We start from the raw sequence: 22,070 nt of genomic DNA, 5'->3' as shown, positions 1-22,070 counted from the left end.
TTTTGTGCCTGGAAACGAGTTAATACCCCTGAAACTCACTTCCTAACTGTGAGACCAAAAACACAGCGATAAGTGGTGTGCCAACAATGAACTCTCTTGAAATTACCGATATGCTTAATCAATTTTATTGGTTGGTTTTAAAGTGAGTGGTCTGTCCGTTTCATTTGTTCATTCTCCACGACATTCCCACAACCTAATCTAAAGGCTTGTCTGGTACGACTATGACTATTTTAAAGGAAGCAAACGTAATAGTAATTCTAATTTCAATGTAAAGGAAAACTGTTCTTCATGAGTAGTACCCAGAATACACAAACACAGGTCTTTTCCTGTTAGAAACTTATTTCGAAATTCTGCAGCTTTTATTACGCTCAGGCTTGAACACTTCAGTCACCATCAATCCATTCTCCTCAGCCGCTCTAGATCATCCACGTATGCTCCTAAAAACTCCTTCTCAACCAGCAACCAAAAAAATCAAGCAAATCCAAAAATTACATCTCCTACTAAGAATGTGACGGACACCGTCAGCTGGCCCGCAATGATTACCTAGCTAACAAAAGCATCAAAATTGTTCCTGCGTGCCTAACCGTCTTATCAAATACAGAGCGAAGGGTTGCAGAAAGCACTATCAAAGGTTAAGCGCAATACTTGACCTAAAACTCTTTCAATTAATTGTTATTTTGATTAACTTTATTATCAGAAGTCGTATGTATAAACATTATGTGGAAAAGGTTGCAAATTGACAGTAAAACGACGTTGCGTTTCCGCAAAAACTCCTCCTATCTTTCCCGCTTTTAATTAAAAAAAAGTTATAATTATTTCCCATCACTCTTTTGAGAAGACTCCAATTTAAACATTTTGTGTCAGACTAAAATTTTATTTTTTTTGTTTTTTGAAGTTTTTCTCCTCTATGTTATTGAGAAAAACATGTTTTCGCATAGCCTTCTACTGCTATGAAAGCAAGAAGGGCAAGGGACTCTGACAACCCATCACGAGGGAACGTCATCGCGTGACAAAGCATAAATTTTGCGCTGCTACTGACGATAATGATATAAACTCACTCAGCTGGTGGCGGAAGGGACACAGGAATTAAAAAAAAAACAATTTTTTTGGCAGCGTAAGAACCAAGAGGTGAAGAATGAATCCAAATATTTTAAAAGAATAAGGAAACGTCCGGAATCGAAAAATTACTGAACTAGGTTTTGTGCCTGGAAACGAGTTAATACCCCTGAAACTCACTTCCTAACTGTGAGACCAAAAACACAGCGATAAGTGGTGTGCCAACAATGAAATCTCTTGAAATTACCGATTTGCTTAATCAATTTTATTGGTTGGTTTTAACGTGAGTGGTCTGTTCGTTTCATTTGTTCATTCTCCACATGACATTCCCACAACCTAATCTAAAGGCTTGTCTGGTACGACTATGACTATTTTAAAGGAAGCAAACGTAATAGTAATTCTAATTTCAATGTAAATGAAAGCTGTTCTTCAAGAGTAGTACCCAGAATACACAAACACAGGTCTTTTCCTGTTAGAAACTTATTTCGAAATTCTGCATCTTTCATTACGCTCAGTCTTGAACACTTCAGTCACCATCAATCCATTCTCCTCAGCCGCTCTAGATTATCCACGTATGCTCCTAAAAACTCCTTCTCAACCAGCACCCAGAAAATTCAAGCAAGTCCAAAAATTACATCTCCTAGTAAGAACGTGACGGACACCGTCATTCGGCCGGCAATGATTACCTAGCTAACAAAAGCATCAAAATTGTTCCTGCATGCCTAACCGTCTTATTAAATACAGAGCGAAGGGCTGCAGAAAGCACTATAAAAGGTTAAGCGCAATACTTTACCTAAAACTATTTCAATTAATTGTTACTTTGTTTAACTTTATTATCAGAATTCGTTTGTATAAACATTATGTGGAAAGGGTTGCAAATTGACAGTAATACGACGTTGCGTTTCCGCAAAAACTCTTCTTATCTTTCCCGCTTTTAATTTAAAAAAAATTTATAAATATTTCTCATCACTCTTTCGAGAAGACTCCAATTTAACAATTTTGTGTCCGAATACAATTTTTTTTTATCTTTTTTGAAGTTTTTTCCCTCTATGTTATTGAGAAAAACATGTTTTCGCAAGGCCTTCTACTGCTATGAAAGCAAGAAGGGCAAGGGAATCTGGCAACCCATCACCAGGGAACGTCATCGCGTGACAAAGCATAAATTTTGCGCTACTACTGACGATAATGATATTAACTCACTCAGCTGGTGGTGGAAGGGACACAAGAATTTAAAAAAAACTTTTTTGGCAGCGTAAGAACCAAGAGGTGAAGAATGAATCCAAATATTTTAAAAGAATAAGGAAACGTCCGGAATCGAAAAATTACTGAACTCAGTTTTGTGCCTCGAAACGAGTTAATACCCCTGAAACTCACTTCCTAACTGTGAGAGCAAAAACACAGCGATAAATGGTGTGCCAACAATGAACTCTCTTGAAATTACCGATATGCTTAATCAATTTTATTTGTTGGCTTTAACGTGGGTGGTATGTTCGTTTCATTTGTTCATTCTCCACATGACATTCCCACAACCTAATCTAAAGACTTGTCCGGGTACGACTATGACTATTTTAAAGGAAGCAAACGTAATAATAATTCTAATTTCAATGTAAAGGAAAACTGTTCTTCATGAGTAGTACCCAGAATACACAAACACAGGTCTTTTCCTGTTAGAAACTTATTTCGAAATTCTGCATCTTTTATTACGCTCAGGCTTGAACACTTCAGTCACCATCAATCCATTCTCCTCAGCCCCTCTAGATCATCCACGTATGCTCCAAAAAAATCCTTCTCAACCAGCACCCAGAAAAAACAAGCAAATCCAAAAATTACATCTCCTACTAAGAACGTGATGGACACCGTCAGCTGGCCCGCAATGATTACCTAGCTAACAAAAGCATCAAAATTGTTCCTGCATGCCTAACCGTCGTATTAAATACAGAGCGAAGGGCTGCAGAAAGCACTATGAAAGGTTAAGCGCAATACTTGACCTAAAACTCTTTCAATTAATTGTTACTTTGTTTAACTTTATTATCAGAATTCGTATGTATAAACATTATGTGGAAAAGGTTGCAAATTGACAGTAAAACGACGTTGCGTTTCCGCAAAATCTCCTCCTATCTTTCCCGCTTTTAATTAAAAAAAATTTTATAAAAATTTCCCATCATTCTTTTGAGAAGACTCCAATTTAACAATTTTGTGTCCGACTACAATTTTCTTTTTTTTATATTTTTTGAAGTTTTTCCCCTCTATGTTTTTGAGAAAAACATGTTTTCGCAAGGCCTTCTACTGCTATGAAAGCAAGAAGGGCAAGAAAATCTGATAACCCATCACGAGGGAACGTCATCGCGTGACAAAGCATAAATTTTGCGCTGCTACTGACGATAATGATATAAACTCACTCAGCTGGTGGCGGAAGTGACACAGGAATTTAAAAAAAAACAATTTTTTTTGGCAGCGTAAGAACCAAGAGGTGAAGAATGAATCCAAATATTTTAAAAGAATAAGGAAACGTCCGGAATCGAAAAATTACTGAACTAGGTTTTGTGCCTGGAAACGAGTTAATACCCCTGAAACTCACTTCCTAACTGTGAGACCAAAAACACAGCGATAAATATTGTGCCAACAATGAACTCTCTTGAAATTACCGATATGCTTAATCAATTTTATTGGTTGGTTTTAACGTGGGTGGTCTGTTGTTCATTCTCCACATGACATTCCCACAACCTAATCTAAAGGCTTGTCTGGGTACCACTATTACTATTTTAAAGGAAGCAAACGTAATAGTAATTCTAATTTCAATGTAAAGGAAAACTGTTCTTCATGAGTAGTACCCAGAATACACAAACACAGGTCTTTTCCTGTTAGAAACTTATTTCGAAATTCTGCAGCTTTTATTACGCTCAGGCTTGAACACTTCAGTCACCATCAATCCATTCTCCTCAGCCGCTCTAGATCATCCACGTATGCTCCTAAAAACCCCTTCTCAACCAGCAACCAAAAAAATAAAGCAAAACCAAAACATACATCTCCTACTAAGATCGTGACGGACACCGTAAGCTGGCCCACAACGATTACCTAGCTAACAAAATCACCAAAATTGTTTCTGCGTGCCTAACCGTCTTATTAAATACAGAGCAAAGGGCTACAGAAAGCACTATAAAAGTTTAAGGGCAATACTTGAAGTAAAACTCTTTCAATTAATTGTTACTTTGTTTAATTTTATTATCAGAAATCGTATGTATCAACCTTATGTGGAAAGGGTTGCAAATTGACAGTAAGACGACGTTGGGTTTCCGCAAAAACTCCTCCTATCTTTCCCGATTTTAACCAAAAATAAAAATTTATAAAAATATTTCCCATCACTCTTTTGAGAAGACTCCAATTTAACAATTTTGTGTCCGACTATGATTTTCTTTTTTAATGTTCTTTGAAGTTTTTCCCCTCTAAGTTATTGAGAAAAACATGTTTTCGCAAGGCCTTCTACTGCTATGAAAGCAAGAAGGGCAAGGAAATCTGACAACTCATCACGAGGGAACGTCATCGATTGACAGAGCAAAAATTTTGCGCTACTACTGACGATAATGATATAAACTCACTCAGCTGGTAGCGGAAGCGACACAGAAATTTAAAAAAAACAAATAGTTTTTTTTTGGCAGCGTAAGAACCAAGAGGTGAAGAATGAATCCAAATATTTTAAAAGAACAAGGAAACGTCCGGAATCGAAAAAATACTGAACTAGGTTTTGTGCCTGGAAACGAATTAATACCCCTGAAACTCACTTCCTAACTGTGAGACCAAAAACACAGCGATAAATGGTGTGCCAACAATGAACTCTCTTGAAATTACCGATATGCTTAATCAATTTTATTGGTTGGTTTTAACGTGGGTGGTCTGTTCGTTTCATTTGTTCATTCTCCACATGACATTCCCACAACCTAATCTAAAGGCTTGTCTGGGTACAACTATGACTATTTTAAAGGAAGCAAACGTAATAATAATTCTTATTTCAATGTAAAGGAAAACTGTTCTACATGATAGCTAAGAGTAGTACCAAGAATACACAAAAACAGGTCTTTTCCCGTCAGAAACTTATTTTTAAATTCTGCATCTTTTATTACGCTCAGGCATGAACACTTCAGTCACCATCAATACATCCTCCTCAGCCGTTCTAATTCACCCACATATGCTCCGAAAAGCTCCTTGTCAACCAGCACCCCGACAAATCAAGCAAATCCAAAATTTACATCTCCTACTAAGAACGTGACGGACACCGTGAGCTAGCCGGCAATGATTACCTAGCTAACAAAAGCACCAAAATTGTTTCTGCGTGCCTAACCGTCTGATTAAATAAAGGGCAAAGGGCTGCAGAAAGCACTATAAACGTTTAAGGGCATTACTTGACCTAAAGCTCTTTCAATTGATTGTTATCTTGTTTTAATTTATAAGCAAAATTTGTATGTATAAACATTACGTGGAATGGGTTGAAAAATGGGACAATAAAACAACGTTGTGTGTCGTCAAAAACTCCTCCTATCTTTCCCGATTTAAATTTTAAAAATTTTATAAATATTTCCCATCACTCTTCTGAGAAGACTCCAATTTAACAATTTTGTGTCCGACTACAACTTACTTTTTTTTGTTTTTTGAAGTTTTTCCCCTCTACGTTATTGAGAAAAACATGTTTTTGGAAGGCCTTGTGCTGCTATGAAATTAAGAAGGACAAGGAAACCTCAAAACTCATCACGAGGGAACGTCACCACATGACAAAACATAAATTTTGCGCTACTACTGGCAATAATGATATAAACTCACTCAGCTGGTGGCGGAAGGGACACAGGGATTTGACAAAAAAAACAAATAAATTTTAGTAGGCAGCATATGAAACACGAAGTGAAGAATGAAATCAAAAATTTTGAGAAAAGAAACTTTCAGAATTGAAAAATTACTGAGCTAGGTTTTGTGCCTGGAGAGCAGTTAATACCCCTGTGATCCTCACTTTTTAACCGTGAAAGCAAAAACACAGCGATAAATGGTGTGTCAACAATGAACTCCGATGAAATTACCGATATGCTTAATAAATTTTTATTGGTTGGTTTTAAGGTGGGTGGTATCTTCGTTTCATTTGTTCATTCTCCACATGACATTCTCAGAACCTAATTTAAAGCTTTGTCCAGGTACGACTACGACTACTTTAAAGGAAGCAAAAGTAATAAAAATTATAACTTTAATGTAAAGAAAAACTGTTCTTCATGATAGCTAAGAGTAGTACCAAGAATACATCAAAATAGGTCTTTTCTTGTTAGAAATTTTCAAAATTCTGCATCATGTATTATGCTCTGGCTTGAACACTTCAGTCACCATTAATGCATTCTCCTCAGCCCCTCTATTTCATCCACATATGCTCCGAAAAGCTCCTTCTCAACCAGCACTCAGACAAACATAGCAAATTTAAGATTTGCATCTCATACTAAGAACGTGACGGACACCGTCAGACGGCCCACAATGATCACCTAGCTAACAAAAGCACCAAAGTTGCTTCTGCGCGCCTAACCGTCTGATTAAATACAGGGCAAAGGGCTGTAGAAATCACTAAAAAGTTTTAAGGGCAACATTTGACCCAAAACACTTTCAATTAATTGTTATTTTGTTCAACTCTATTATCAAAAATCGTATGTATAAAGTTATGTGGAAATAAAGTTAAAAATTCTTATAAATTTTCCCCATTACTCTTCCGAGAAGACTCCAATTTAACAATTTTGTGTCCGACTACAATTTTCTTTATTTATGTTTTTTGAAGTTTTTCCCCTCTGTGTTATTGAGAAAAACATTTTGCAAGGCCTTGTACTGCTATGAAAGAAATCTTACAACCCATCATGAGGGAACGTCACCACGTGACAACGCATAAATTTTGCGCTACTACTGACGATAATGACATAAACTCACTAGGCTGGTAGCGGAAGGGACACAGGTGTTTAAAACAACAAATAAATTTTAGTTGGTATCATAAGAAACGCGAGGTGAAAAATGAATTCAAAAATTTTACAAAGGAAATGTTCAGAATCGAAAAATTACTGAACTAATTATTGTGCCAGGAAGGGATTTAATAACCCTGATTTTCACTCCTTAACAGTGAGAGCAAAAACACAGCGATAAATCGTGTTCCAGCAATGAACTCCGATGAAATTACCGACATGCTTAATCACTTTTTATTGGTTGGTTTTAACGTGGGTGGTATGTTTGTTTCAATTTTTCATTCTCCACATGGCATTCACATAACCTAACCTAAAGGCTTGTCCGGGTACGACTATGACTACTTTAAAGGAAGCAAGCGTAATAATAATTCTAATTTCAATGTAAAGATAAAGTGTTCTTCAAGATAGCTGAGAGTAGTACCAGGAATACACAAAAACAGGTCTTTTGTTCTTGGAAACTTATTTCGAAATTCTGCATCTTTTATTACGCTCAGGCATGAACACTTCAGTCACCATCAATACATCCTCCTCAGCCGTTCTAGTCGATCCACATATGCTCCGAAAAGCTCCTTGTCAAACAGAACCCAGACAAATAAAAAAAATCCAAAATTTACATCTCTTACTAAGAACGTGACGGACACCGTCATGTAGCCCGCAAGGATTTTCTAGCTAACAAAAGCACCAAAATTGTTTCTGCGTGCCTAACCGTCTGATAAAGGGCAAAGGGCTGCAGAAAGCACTATGAAGGTTTAAGGGCATTAATTGACCTAAAGCTCTTTCAATTAATTGTTATCTTGTTTAAATTTATAAGCAATATTTGTGTGTAAAAACATTACGTGGAATGGGTTGAAAAATGGGACAGTAAAACAACGTTGTGTGTCGTCAAAAACTCCTCCTATCTTTTCCGATTTAAATTGTAAAAATTTTATAAATATTTCCCATCACTCTTCTGAGAAGACTCCAATTTAACAATTTTGTGTCCGACTACAACTTACTTTTTTTTGTTTTTTGAAGTTTTTCCCCTCTACGTTATTGAGAAAAACATGTTTTTGGATAGCCTTGTGCTGCTATGAAATTAAGAAGGACAAGGAAATCTCACAACTCATCACAAGGGAACGTCACCACGTGACAAAACATAAATTTTGCGCTACTACTGGCAATAATGATATAAACTCACTCAGCTGGTGGCGGAAGGGACACAGGGATTTGAAAAAAAAAACAAATTTTAGTAGGCAGCATAAGAAACAGGAAGTTAAGAATGAATTCAAAAATTTTGAGAAAGGAAACGTTCAGAATTGAAAAATTACTGAGCTAGGTTTTGTGCCTGGAGAGCAGTTAATACCCCTGTGATCCTCACTTTTTAACCGTGAAAGCAAAAACACAGCGATAAATGGTGTGCCAACAATGAACTCCGATGAAATTACCGATATGCTTAATAAATTTTTATTGGTTGACTTTAACGTGGGTGCGTGGGTGGTATCTTCGTTTCATTTGTTCATTCTCCACATGACATCCTCACAACCTAATTTAAAGCTTTGTCCAGGTACGACTATGACTACTTTAATGGAAGCAAAAGTAATAAAAATTATAACTTCAATGTAAACAAAAACTGTTCTTCATGATAGCTAAGAGTAGTACCAAGAATACACCAAAATAGGTCTTTTCTTGTTAGAAATTTTCAGAATTCTGCATCATGTATTATGCTATGGCTTAAACACTTCAGTCACCATTATTGCATTCTCCTCAGCCCCTCTATTTCATCCACATATGCTCCGAAAAGCTCCTTCTCAACCAGCGCTAAATATAGCAAATTCAAGATTTGCATCTCCTACTAAGAACGTGACGGACACCGTCAGCTAGCCGGCAATGATTACCTAGCTAACAAAAGCACCAAAGTTGCTTCTGCGCTCCTAACCGTCTGATTAAATACAGGGCAAAGGGCTGTATAAATCACTAAAAAGTTTTAAGGGCAATATTTGACCCAAAACACTTTCAATTAATTGTTATTTTGTTGAACTCTATTATCATAAATCGTATGTATAAAATTATGTGGAAAGGGTTGCAAAATGGGACAGTAAAACCACGTTGTGTTTCCTCAAAAACGCCTCCTATCTTTGACGCTTTTAATTTAAAAATTATTATAAATTTTCCCCATTACTCTTCCGAGAAGACTCCAATTTAACAATTTTGTGTCCGACTACAATTTTCTTTATTTATGTTTTTTGAAGTTTTTCCCCTCTATGTTATTGAGAAAAACATGTTTTTGCAAGGCCTTGTACTGCTATGAAAGAAATCTTACAACCCATCATGAGGGAACGTCACCACGTGACAAAGCATAAATTTTGCACTACTACTGACGATAATGATATAAACTCACTAGGCTGGTAGCGGAAGGGACACAGGAAATTAAAACAACAAATAAATTTTAGTTGGTATCATAAGAAACGCGAGGTGAAAAATGAATTCAAAAGTTTTACAAAGGAAATGTTCAGAATCGAAAAATTACTGAACCAATATTGTGCCAGGAAGGGATTTATTAACCCTGATTTTCACTCCTTAACAGCGAGAGCAAAAACACATCGATAAATGGTGTGCCACCAATGACCATCGATGAAATTACAGACATGCTTAATCAATTTTTATTGGTTGGGTTTAACATGGGTGGTATGTTCGTTTCATTTTTTCATTCTCCACATGGCATTCACATAACCTAACCTAAAGTCTTGTCTGGGTACGACTATGACTACTTTAAATGAAGCAAACGTAATAATAAATCTAATTTCAATGTAAAGATGAAGTGTTCTTCAGGATAGCTGAGAGTAGTACCAGGAATACACAAAACAGGTCTTTCCTTCTTAGAAACTTATTTCAAATTCTGCATCCTGTATTATGCTCAGGCATGAACATTTCAATCACCATCAATGCATTCTCCTCAGCACCTCTAGTTCATCCACATATGCTCCGAAAAAATCCTTCTCAACCAGCACCCAGACAAATCAAGCAACTCCAAAATTTACATCTCCTACTAAGAACGTTACGGACACTATTAGCTAGCCCGCAATGATTACCTAGCTAACAAAAGCACTTAAATGTTTCTTTGTGCCTAACCGTCTGATTAAATAAAGGGCAAAGGGCTGTAGAAATCACTATGAAGAATTAACGGCAATATTCGACATAAAACACTTTTAATTAATTGGTATTTTGTTCAATTTTAATATCAGAATTCGTATGTATAAAATTTTGGAAAGGGTTGCAAAATGGGACAGTAAAACGACGTTGTGTGTCCTCAAAAAGTCCTCCTATCTTTCCCCTTTTTAATTTGACAAATTCTTAAAAAACTTTCGGATCGCTTTTCTGAGAAGACTCCAATTTAACAGAGTTTTTTTTGTCCGACTACATTTTTCGTTATTTTTTTTTGAAGTTTTTCCCCTCTATGTTATTGAGAAAAAAATTTTTTTGCAAGGCCTTCTACTGCTATGAAAATAAGAAGGACAAGGAAATCTCACAACCCATCACGGGGAAACGTCACCACGGGACAAACCATAAATTTTGCGGTACTTCTGATGGTAATGTTATAAACTCACTAGGCTGCTCATGGAAGTGACGCAGGAATTTAAAACAACAAAATAGTTTTAGTTGGTGGCATAAGAAACACGAGGTGAAGAATGAATCCCCAAATTCTTAAAAAAAAACTTTCAGAATAGAACAAATACTGAACTAGGTGTTGTGCCTGGAAAAGATTTCTTTCCCCTGGTCCTCAATCTTATAACTGTGAGAGCAAAAACACAGCGATAAATCGTGAGCCAACAATGAACTCTGATGCAATTTCCGATATGCTTAATCAATTTCATATTGGTTGGTTTTAAGGTGGTTGGTATGCTCTTTCCATTTGTCTTCATGGCTTTTCCACAACTTGAACTGAAGGCGTTTCCGAGTACAAATGTGACTGCTTCAAAGCAAGCAACGTAACAATTCCACGAATTTTAATATATAAAAAGTGTTCTTCATGACAGCTAATTGTTTCACCAAGAATAGATAAAAACGGGACTTTTCCTGTAAGAAACTTTTCATTCGAAAATCTTTATCCTGTATTATGCTCAGGCATGAACATTTCAGTCATCAAAGATACATTCATTTAAGCCCTATCTTATTCATTCGCACATGCTCCGAAAAGCTCCTTCTCAACGAGATACCAGACCAATCAAGCAAATCCAAATTTTACATCTCCTACTAAGAACGTGACGACCACCTTCAGCTATCCCGCAACGATTACTTAGCTAACAAAACCACCAAAGTTGACCAAAACTGTTTCTTCTTGCGTAACCGGCTGATTAAATACAGGGCAAAGGGATGCAGAAAGCACTATAAAGGTTTAAGGGCAGTATTTGACCTAAAGCACTTTCAATTGTAATTTTATTCAACTTTATTATCAGAATTCGTATGTATAAATTTTATGCAGAGAGGGTTGCTAAATGGGACAGTAGAACAATGCTGTGTTTCCTCAACAATTTCTGCTACTTCTAATCTTCCTACTTTTAATTTGAAGAATTAAAAAAAATTACCAATCACTCTTCTGAGAAGACTCCAATTTAACCAATATTCTTGAATTTTTGTTTTCTATGATATTGAAAAAACCATGTTTTAGCAAGTCCTTGTGCTGCTAAAAATTTAAGAGGATCAAGTAAATCTCACGATCAATGTGGGAACGTCACCCCGATAAACCAAAAATGGATCCAAAATTTTTAAAAAAGAAATGTTCAGAATCGAAAAACTGCTGAACTAGGTATTGTGCCTGGAAGTGATTCATTTTTTGCCCTGGTCCTCACTCCTTAGCTGTGAGAGCAAGTAAAAATACAGAGATAAATCCTGAGCCAACAACGAACTCCGATGAAATTTTCGATATGCTTAATCAATTTTATATTGGTTGGTTTTATTGTGGGTGGTATGATCGTTTCACTTGTCCTCAAGACTTTCCAACAAATTGAACTGCAGGCGTCTCCGAGTACGAATCTGAATACTTCAAATCAAGCAATGTAACAATTGCACTAATTTCAATATTAAAAAAATTTTCATGGCAGCTAATTGTTTCACCAAGAATAGACAAAAACTGGTCTGTTAAAAAATTATTTCGAAATTCTGCATCCCGTATTATGCTCAGGCATAAACACTTCAGTCATTATCAAAGCATTCTCCTCAGCCCCCTCTAACTAATCCGCATATGCTCCGAGAAACTCAACGTTTCAACCAGCACCCTGACATGTCAAGCAAATCCATACTTTCAGTCTTCTTCTTCTAAGAACTTGATGACCACCGTCAGCTATCCCGCAAAATTACCAAGCTAACAAAAGCAAAAAAAAACTTACCAAAACGGTTTCCACGTGCCTCGTCGTTTGCTAGAATACAGTGCAAAGGAATACCGAAGTCACGTTAAAGGTTCAAGGGCAGTTTTTAGCCCAAAACACTTTCAACAAATTGTTATTTTATTCAATTTTAGTAACAGACTACGTATGTAAAAAGATTATGTCAAAAGTGTTGCAAAATGTCCCTGGAAATGATTTACTATCCCTGATTCTCACTCCTTAACTGTGAGAGCAAAATCACGTCGATAAATGGACTTCCAACAATGAACTCTGATGAAATTTCCGATAAGCTTAATCAGTTTTACATTGGTTGGTTTTTATATGGGTTGTATGTTGCTTTCATTTGTCTAATTGCTATCCCACAACTTGAACTAAAGGCGTGCCCGAATACAAATTCACCACTTTAAAGCAAGCAAACGTAATAATTTTACGAATTTTAATCAAAAGAAAAACTGTTTTTCATGGCAGCTAACAGTAGTACCAAGAATAGACAAAAACTGTTCTTTTCCTGTTAGGAATCTATTCCTTTGCTGGAACACAGTGCAAAGGAATAAAGGAGGTACGTTAAAGGTTTGAAGGCAGTGTTAGGCCTAAAACACTTTCAATTAATTGTTAATTTACTCAACTTTGGTAACAGGCTTCGTATGTAAAACCATTGTGGAAAGGGTTGCAAAATGGACAGGAAAAAACTCTGCGTTCGCTCGAAAACTCTTTCTATCTTTCACTCTTTATTTTTTACAAATTTCAAAAAAAATTTTCCAATCACTATTTTGAGAAGAGTGACAAGCTTACATTTTACGCTACTAATGACGATAATGTTATAAAACCATTCGGCGGGTTGTGGAAGATACACAAAAGTTTAAAACCACAAACTTTTTAGATGGTAGCATACGAAACAAGAGGTGAAGATTGCAATCAAAATTTTTATAATGAAACGTTCAGAATCAAAAAAATTACTGAACTAGATATAGTGCATAGAAATGGTTGATTAACTCTGATACTAACTCCCTAATTGTGAGAGCAAAAACAGAGCCAAAACGGAGGTGTCAAAAATGAACTCTGAGGAAACTGGCGATGTGTTGAATCTCTTTTATATTGGTTGGTATGAAGGTGGGTAGTATGTTCGTTTCATTTGTTGTATTGTCCTCATGACTTTTCCACAATCAAAACTGAAGGCTTGTGCGAGTACGAATGTTAACACTTTAAAGCAAGCAAACGTATAAGTCTACTAATTTCAAAGTAAAGAAAAAAGCTCTTTTTTGTTAAAATCTCCTTTCAAAATTTTGCTTCCTGTATAATGCTCAGTCATGAACACTTCAGTCACCATCAATGCATCTCTTCAGCCCCCTCTAGTTCATCCTCAAATGCTCTGAAAAACTCCTCCTCAACGAGCACCCAGACAAATCAAGCAAATCCTAGCTATACATCTTCTACTAAGCACGTGATGACTATCGCCAGCTAGCCCTCAATGATTACCAAGCTATGAAACGCACCGAAGTTGCCCAAAATGATTTCTACGTGCTTGACGGTCTGATAGAAATAAAGGATAATTTTAAGGGCAGTACTTAGCATAAAACTTTTTCATTTAGTTTTTGTTTTTTTTTTCATTTTTAGTTTCAAAATTCTTAGGTGATAATATTGTGCGAAAAGAGTTGCATAATGTTATCACAACGTTATCACAACGCATAATGTTATCACAACGTTATGTATGCTCAAAACCACCCTCTATCTTTCCTCCTATTTATTTGACAAAGATTTATAAAACTTTTCAAAAAATTTTCCGAGAAGACTCTAGTTTTACAAATTTCTGTCTGACTAAATTTTTTTTAAATTAAAATATTTAAAAATTCTGTCCCTCTATTTTATTGAGAAACAAAAAGTTTTTACAACGTCTTGCTATAAGTTTGAGAAATTTTGCAGGTTTTACCTCCACAAAAAATGAATACATTTGTACCCAAACAATACCTCTGAACCCATCACGGGGAAACTTTACCCCTTGACACAACGTAAATTTTACTCTAATATTAGAGGAAAAATCATTAAGCCACTAATTAAGTACTAATTCCAATTTAAAGAAAAACTGTTCTTCGTGATAGCTAACAGTAGTTCCAAGAATAAAGAAAAACAGGTCTTTTCCTGTAAGAAACTTAATTCAAAGTTCTGCAAACTGTATTATGCCCAGGCATGAAGACTTCAGTCAACATCAATTCATTCTCCTCAACCCCGCCTAGTTCATGCGCATGTGCTCTGAAAAGCTCCTTCGAAACCAGCACACAGACAAATCAAGCAAATCCAAACTTTGTATCTTCTTTATGAACGTGATGACCACCGTCAGCTAGCCCACAATAATTATTAAATTAACAAAAAGCGCAAAAATTAATCAAAATGCTTTCTACGTGCCTAAACGATTGCTAGAATACAGTGCAAAGGAACGCCGAAGGCACGTTGAAGGTTTGAGGGCAGTATTTGGCCTAAAACATTTTCAATTTTTTTTTATTTTATTCATTTTTAGTAACAGTTTACGTATGTTGAAACATTATGTCGAAAGTGTTGCAAAATGGGACAGTAAAGCAACGTTGTGTTTGCGCAAAAACTCCTTCTATCTTTCCCAGTCTTTATTTGACAAATCTTTTTCAAATTTTTCAATCACTCTTCCGAAAAGATTCCAATTGAACAATTTTGTGTACGGCAAAAATTTTTTTTAAAATTTATGTTTAAATACGCATGAATCAAAAAGTTTTTAGAAAAGGAAACGTTCAGAATCAAAAAATTACCGATCTAAATATTGTACCTAGAAATGATTTTTTCACCTGATCCTCATTCCTTTACTGTGAGAGCGAAAACACAGCGATGAAGGATGAGCCAACAAAGAAATCTGATGGAATTTCCGATATGCTTTATCTCGTTTATATTGGTTGATTTGAATGTGGGTGGTTTTTTCGTTCCATTTGTTTTATTGTCTTCATGGCTTTCTCAAAATCAAAACCGAGGGCTTGTTCGGACACGACTGTGGCTACTTTAATGCAAGCAAACGCAATATTTCCAATAATTTCATTCTAAAGAAAATCTTTTCATGGCAGCTAACAGTGGTGCCAAGAATAGAAGAAAACAGGTCTTTTCCCCGTTAAACAATTATTCCAAAATTCTGTTTCTTGTATTATGCTCAGGGACGAACACTTAAGTTATCATCAAGGCATTCTTTTCAGCACTCTAATTCATCCGCATAAGCTCGGGAAAGCTCATTCTCAAACAGCACATAGACAAATCAAGCAAATCCAAATTTTACATTGCCTTCTAAAAACGTGATGACCACCGCAATCTAGACCGCAATAATTACCAAGCGAACAAAAGCACCAAAATAAAACAAAATGTAGTCTACATGCCTAATTGTCTGATAGAATACCGGGCAAGGGAATGCCGAAAGCACTTTAAAGGTTTAAGGCCAGTATTTGGCCCAAAACACTTTCAATTAATTGTTATTTTATTCAAATTTATTATCAGAATTCGTATGTAAAAAAACATTATGTGGATCGGACTGCAAAATGGGAGAGTAAACACCATTGTGTTTGTTCAAAGGCTCTTTCTATTTTTCCTCATTTATAATTCCCAATATTTTAAAAAATTTTCAGAAGTTTTTCTGAAAAAATCCATTTCAACAAATTTTTGTAAGATTAAAATTTCTTAAACATATTACTTTTAAAATTTTTGTCCCTCTATGTTATTGAGAAAAACGTGTTTTTGCAAGGCCTTGTTTTGCTATGAATTTGAGAAGGACAAAGAATTCTCACAACCAATCAAGGAGGTGACAAAAAATAAATTTTGCGCTATTACTGACAATAATGTTATAGAACAAGTAAGCTTGTTGCGGAAGACACACAGAAATTTAAAACAAATAAATTTTAGTTGGTGGCATAAAAACCACGATTTGAGGAAAGGATACAAAAATGAAACGCTCATTCAGAATGGAAAAACTACTGAGCTAAGTATTGTCCCTGGAAATGATATACTACCCCAGTAGTAATAGGGTGAGCAAGGCTCCCGGGGGGGTGTAGACCCCATGTATTAAGATAGGGTATAGGAGTAATTTTTGAGAGAGGGTCTACACTAATGTATTAAGATAGGGTATAGGCGGCGTACATGTATTAAGATAGCGGCGCCACGTATTAAGATTAGCGGGCGCCACGTATTAAGATTAGCGGGCGCCACGTAGTAAGATTAGTTATAGCGGCCACCACGTATTAAGATTAGTTATGGCGGCCGCCACGTATTAAGATTAGGAATATCCTCCGCAATTTATTAAGATTGGGGATAAATCTAGGGGTGTTCCAGGGGGTGAGTAGTAAGGCAGGAGCAGACCAGGGTGATTTTCCGGAGCCACTTGTCACGTGATTTTAGAGGTCATGTAGGGATTAGCAGGGAATTATACATGCAGCGCGGAGGAAATTGTACAGTCAGCGCGTACGTACAGGCGGGGAATTGTACAGGCAGCGCGCATTAACGGATAATTTCCCTCGCAGTAAATTTCAACATTTTTTGGTTTAACCACAGCAATGTATTAAGATTAAGTATAGCCTTCGCAATGTATTAAGATTAGGTATAGCCTTCGCAATGTATTAAGATTAGGTATAGCCGCCGCAATGTATTGAGATTAGGTATAGCCGCCGCAATGTATTAAGATTAGGTATAGCCGCCGCAATGTATTAAGATTAGGTATAGCCGCCGCAATGTATTAAGATTAGGTATAGCCGCCGCAATGTATTAAGATTAGGTATAGCCGCCGCAATGTATTAAGATTAGGTATAGCCGCTGCAATGTATTAAGGTCAGTTATATCCACTAAAATTGAGAAAATTGAAAATTTTTAAAAGAATGAATTATGAAGGTACAAAAAGACAGACACAGTATTAATCAAGTACATTATAAGTGATTTTAAACACAACAGAGAGCGCTCACAATACGAAAATTGATTCAATAAATTACAAGTTCAGGGGTACAGTATGAATTCCATCAGATAACACTTTTCGTTTAGGATAAAAATATGAGAGTCCTTTCTTTGTTTGTTCATAGGTAGCGACGCAGTGGTTGATTGTCCGAAATCCTCTATTTGTAGATATTAAATTGATGATTTCTTCCATCACTCGCCGATATTTTTCCAATGGTCCATCTCCGGTCTCTTCCAATGTTCCTTTGTTCAGTCCTTTGCTGCTGAATTTGTACTTATCCGATTTGGCATCGTATCAACAATATGTTTTGCTACAGAGACAAATCATTTCAGTACATCTAAATTCTTCCTTGAACAGACCTGGTTCACGCTTATCGTGCTTTTTATGTTTATCACAACAAGTTTTAGGGAAGAAATTTTGTACAGCATCAGCTTTGAAAGAAATATCACAATCGTGTTCCCTCAGAGTTTCCCAATCTGCTTTTTTAGATGGACGAATGCAATCGTACAAATTATCGTGCGCTAGAGCTAAGTATAAGGAGTCAGTGTCCATTTCTAACTCTTCGAACGTGTCGACATCGCAAAATTTATAAAAAAAATTGTAATAAAGCTCCAACATACGTAATTTTGCGTACTGAAGTATAAAAAAGCCGACTATTATCGGTTCACGGTGCTCAATTTTTGATTTTACAAGTTCAACTTCGTATAGTTCTTTTGACACACTGTTAAGTCTCTTAAACAATTTCCCGTTGATAGCTTTGTGTGTCTTTTCATCGTTCAAGTATTTTGTCTCTGTATATCTGCTTCTGTCCATGATTTGGTAACCATAGGAACTATTCCCTAACAATTTCATTGTTTCTGCTACAATGCTTGATTCAGGGTTTTCATCTCCAACTCTTCTAGCATCAACAACCGATTGGACAAAATTGTTGAAGCATTTTTTGGGTGTGTACTGAACGAAGCGATAAGTTTTGGTGCATTTTAGCCCAAGACTAAGGTAAAAATTGAGTAATGGTGTTATGACTGTTCCATTCTCCAAATTGAAGCTTGAAATTAACATGCGTTGCGGTTGCTTGAGTAAATCGTTATCAATTGCATAATCCCTCATATAATCACCAATATCCGCTCGACTAACATTAAAGTTTTTAAAGATTGGTGGAAAGTTCGAGAACTTGTATTTCAACCCATCTGGAACTTCGAGATCACACTGAACGTAACCAAACAGTTTATCTTCTCTTATCTTTGGAAGTAGAGATTCTTGAGTCAGAGGTAGCTTGAATGGGAAATTGTTTCTCACGTGAATTTTTACAGATTCATCACCTTTGACAGTTTCCCACCAGTTACATTCCCATATCTCAACAACTTTATATCCTTTGTTTCGCAAATAGTCTCGTCTTAGTTCATCGTATTCCCGTTTCTTTAATCCTTTCTGAGTCTCTTCTTCTGACATGCTTGCTCTTGCTTCCTGACATGCACAAAAGTGAAAGTAACAACCCATTGCTTCAAAAATAGTTTTACAGTGAGCACAAAATCCGTCTACATTAAAACAATCAATCTTTTTCTGAGTTTCAGTTGTGTAGTAGCTTTCAATAGTGCAGTTAGGACGTTGAGATTGTAGGTACGACATAACCATGTTCTCAAATTTCCTCGATTTATTTTGTCTAGCTTTAAACTTCTGAGAGTCTGAATCAAACTCCCATCTAGTGTAAAGCCCATTGGGCATTTCTTGACACATTGAGAAGGGGTAAAGTTGACTGGCGTCTATACCCACAATTGATTTGCAAATGTTTTCTCTGTTTCGAATGTAAGTTTGATCCACAATTGCTTTTCTAGTAAACACAATAGAGGGACCACTGGTCATATCTTCGCGTATTTTATCATGTATACCTTTGTCTGCTTCAACGAAAGGATAGAATTTGCTATAAGTTGATTTGTGTAGACAAATATTTGCTAAATTAGGTAGTGTGCAACCCAGTTTTAACATATCAATCCCTTTGTTATGATAGAATTCCATCATTTTCTGCATCGCTTCTAGTGTCGGGACAACATCTTTGTTATTATACCACCTGACAAAGTCTTGAAAAGTTGTCATTTGTTCGTGCTCCCACACACTTTCCAGGTAATTGTAGTTGTCGAATCCCGAGGGGGGCACTACCTTCAACCTAAGTTTTTTCAGAGCCTCCTGTTGGGAAAGTCCACTATTCAAAAATTTTGTGAAATCCGTAAATTCTTTTTCCAAGGGATTGTGATCTCTCAACTTACTAAAGAAACATTCGTAAGGGGGTAGGAAAGTTACATCCAATTTGTTTGGTGAGTCGAACCATTCATAAGGGAAAAATCCTTTGGTCTCATTTGTCTTGTAAGCTTTGAGGAACGAATCTAGTGATGTTGCTCCACCAAGAAAGTTTAGAATGTCGAGAAACTGAACATCGCCAAATTTAAAGGATACAAAATGATTAGCCTTTTTAATAACCGTTGGTTGAATATCGCGCTCGTGAATGAGGTAGGGTAGTAAATAAGACTTGATAAGATTCAGATCATATTTCCCGCTGTTGAATCCAAATACAGGTAAAATGCTGACATAACGTTCAAAATGTTGTTGTTATTCGAGAAGTTGATTTTTCTGAATTTGGAGGAATTGAGTCGACATATCAATTTCTTCTTATTCGATATATTAAAATTCAAACATTGGAGTACTCTCATCTTTCCTTCCATTTAGCTTCTCGAAAATAGAACTTACTCTGTTTTTAATTGCATTTTCAATTGAAGAAAATTTTTGCAATATTTCTGCTTTACTTCTGCTAGCTAGTTCTTCTAATGCTTCAACAAAAGATACAATCAGTGTCTTGGGGTCTCTGTTGCAAAGGAAAATAGGTTCTTGTAATAAATTAGAGGAAATTGACACAGATATTGGTTCATGTTTTCCTATCCAAGTTGTTGTATTGGTATCTTTTAGTTCATTAGATGGAACGCAGATTGATTCGAAGTCAAATACAGCCAAGTTTTTGAACTGTTTTTGTTCTTCCTCATATCCAATTCCAAAACCGTCAAGTTTATCAAACAAAGTTTCTCTCAAACTGTAAACACTCTTCGGATAAATGTGCTGTATCCTATCTTTACCAGATTTCACGTGACGGTGGAAATTACCAGCACGCTTAATAAAGGTATCACAATTAGGACAGCGGAATCGTTTGAAAAACGTGTTGATGTCATCAACATAGCAAATGTGGTTGTTGTAGCGCAGTAGATTAATGTTGTTCTCGTACATCTCAATACTTCTTCTGGCAAGTTCACCTACAGAATCCCCGTCCTCAATGTCAATGTCATAAATGAAAATGTTGTGTTTTATAGCGTTTTCAACAAACACAAAGTGATCCATTGACACTCCTCTAAAATTAATTGCGTCAGACTTGTAGAGAAAGTCACTGAACAACTTAGCTGCGTTTGTTTCCAGCTCAGCTGATCCATACAAGTGAACAGCCACAGCTCTAAACAAGCAAAGGTAGTCCTTGTAGGTTTCTCCGTATCCATTCGTAACAAGACAATTTACATCGCTTCTCCTCAACAACTGTTCAGGTATAACAGCATCTAAACATCCCATTGGGATATTGTTGAGAAGAGCACAGAAAACTGTTACATTCGTAGTTAGTGCATACCGGCATTTTGTGTTTGCCCTTTCTTGAGCACAAGTCTCAATCAAATCCAATTTCTCTACTCTATCCTGAAGTGAGACTAAGTCTCCCTTAGAACAAAGTAAATTAGACTTCTCAAAGAAGGTGTTGTTCTCATGAGCATAAAAGTATCGGTATTCGTCTGTGTCAACATTTCGTAAAAATAAATCCCAGGGATAAATTTATTTTGCAGCACAATTATGCTTTTCAAACACTTCCTTCAATTTTTCATTAATTTCGCTGGGATCAAGTCTCGACAATTTAAAATTGAATACTCTATGTCTCCCATTCTCCATCTCAGTATTGTCAAAGAAGTGTTGACAGGCACTAAGTTCCTGCTGTAACTGTTCGTTGTTCCTATCCAATTCTTCCGATTCTAGTACTTCTTTCAAGCTTTCGCTGGATTTGGTTCCAACTTTGGTCGATGTTCCGTGTTTCCGTCTCTTATGTTGTTGAAGAGAATAAAAACTTGGAAATTCCTCCAAGCATATAGTGCACACTGTACAAAGCTTCTTTTTTTGAGGAGCGTGATGCTTAGCAAGGTGGTAGTTCAAGTCCTCTTTCCTCTGTGTAGAAATGTGAACACTTGGGACATTTTAAAGTCCCACTATCACACGATTTTTTGTGTCGAGCCATTTGCTGCTTGACAACCATTTTCTCGCACTTTGAGCTTTTGACAGGTAGATTTCTATCAAGAAAAGGCATTGTATTGTTGTGATCAAAAATAAATTGAATAAATTTTAAGTAAATTGCCGAGCAACTGTATCTGATAACAAAGTGAGAGTGAATACAATTTTTGGTTTTTTTGTGACTAATTATTTCCATATAAGGAAATGACGTAATTTCTATTTTTAGTAACATTACGCAATACGAAAGTTCAAGAACTTCCTACGAAGCAGTCACAGTGTTACATTATACATTGTATTCAAATCCAGAAAACATCAAAAATGTGTAACCTTATTCCTTGGAGGAAAATCGGAAATCTTAAGTTATTTTTATTTGTCATATTGCTGATTTGTGTTACTTTTTTACAAAACAATACTATTCATCCCAAAACAGACTTCTTAACA

The 22,070-nt window shown here is 36.1% G+C and overlaps 1 protein-coding gene across 1 annotated transcript in view; it reads left to right on the top strand.

Annotated features, from left to right (window-relative positions):
- Positions 1-4,175: 4,175 nt before the first annotated feature.
- The window catches only part of LOC142341164 (uncharacterized), a 176,545-nt gene continuing 158,650 nt past the window's right edge, over positions 4,176-22,070 (top strand). The window contains exon 1 of the mRNA XM_075392065.1: positions 4,176-4,186. The gene's annotated coding sequence lies outside the window, so the exon portion shown is untranslated. The remainder of the gene's footprint in view (positions 4,187-22,070) is intronic.

This window comes from Convolutriloba macropyga, chromosome 6 (genome assembly GCF_964194025.1).
Source record: "Convolutriloba macropyga chromosome 6, txConMacr16.3, whole genome shotgun sequence".
Lineage (NCBI taxonomy): Eukaryota > Metazoa > Xenacoelomorpha > Acoela > Convolutidae > Convolutriloba > Convolutriloba macropyga.
Note: the sequence above shows the minus strand (reverse complement) of the source record. Positions and strands in the feature narration are given on the sequence as shown.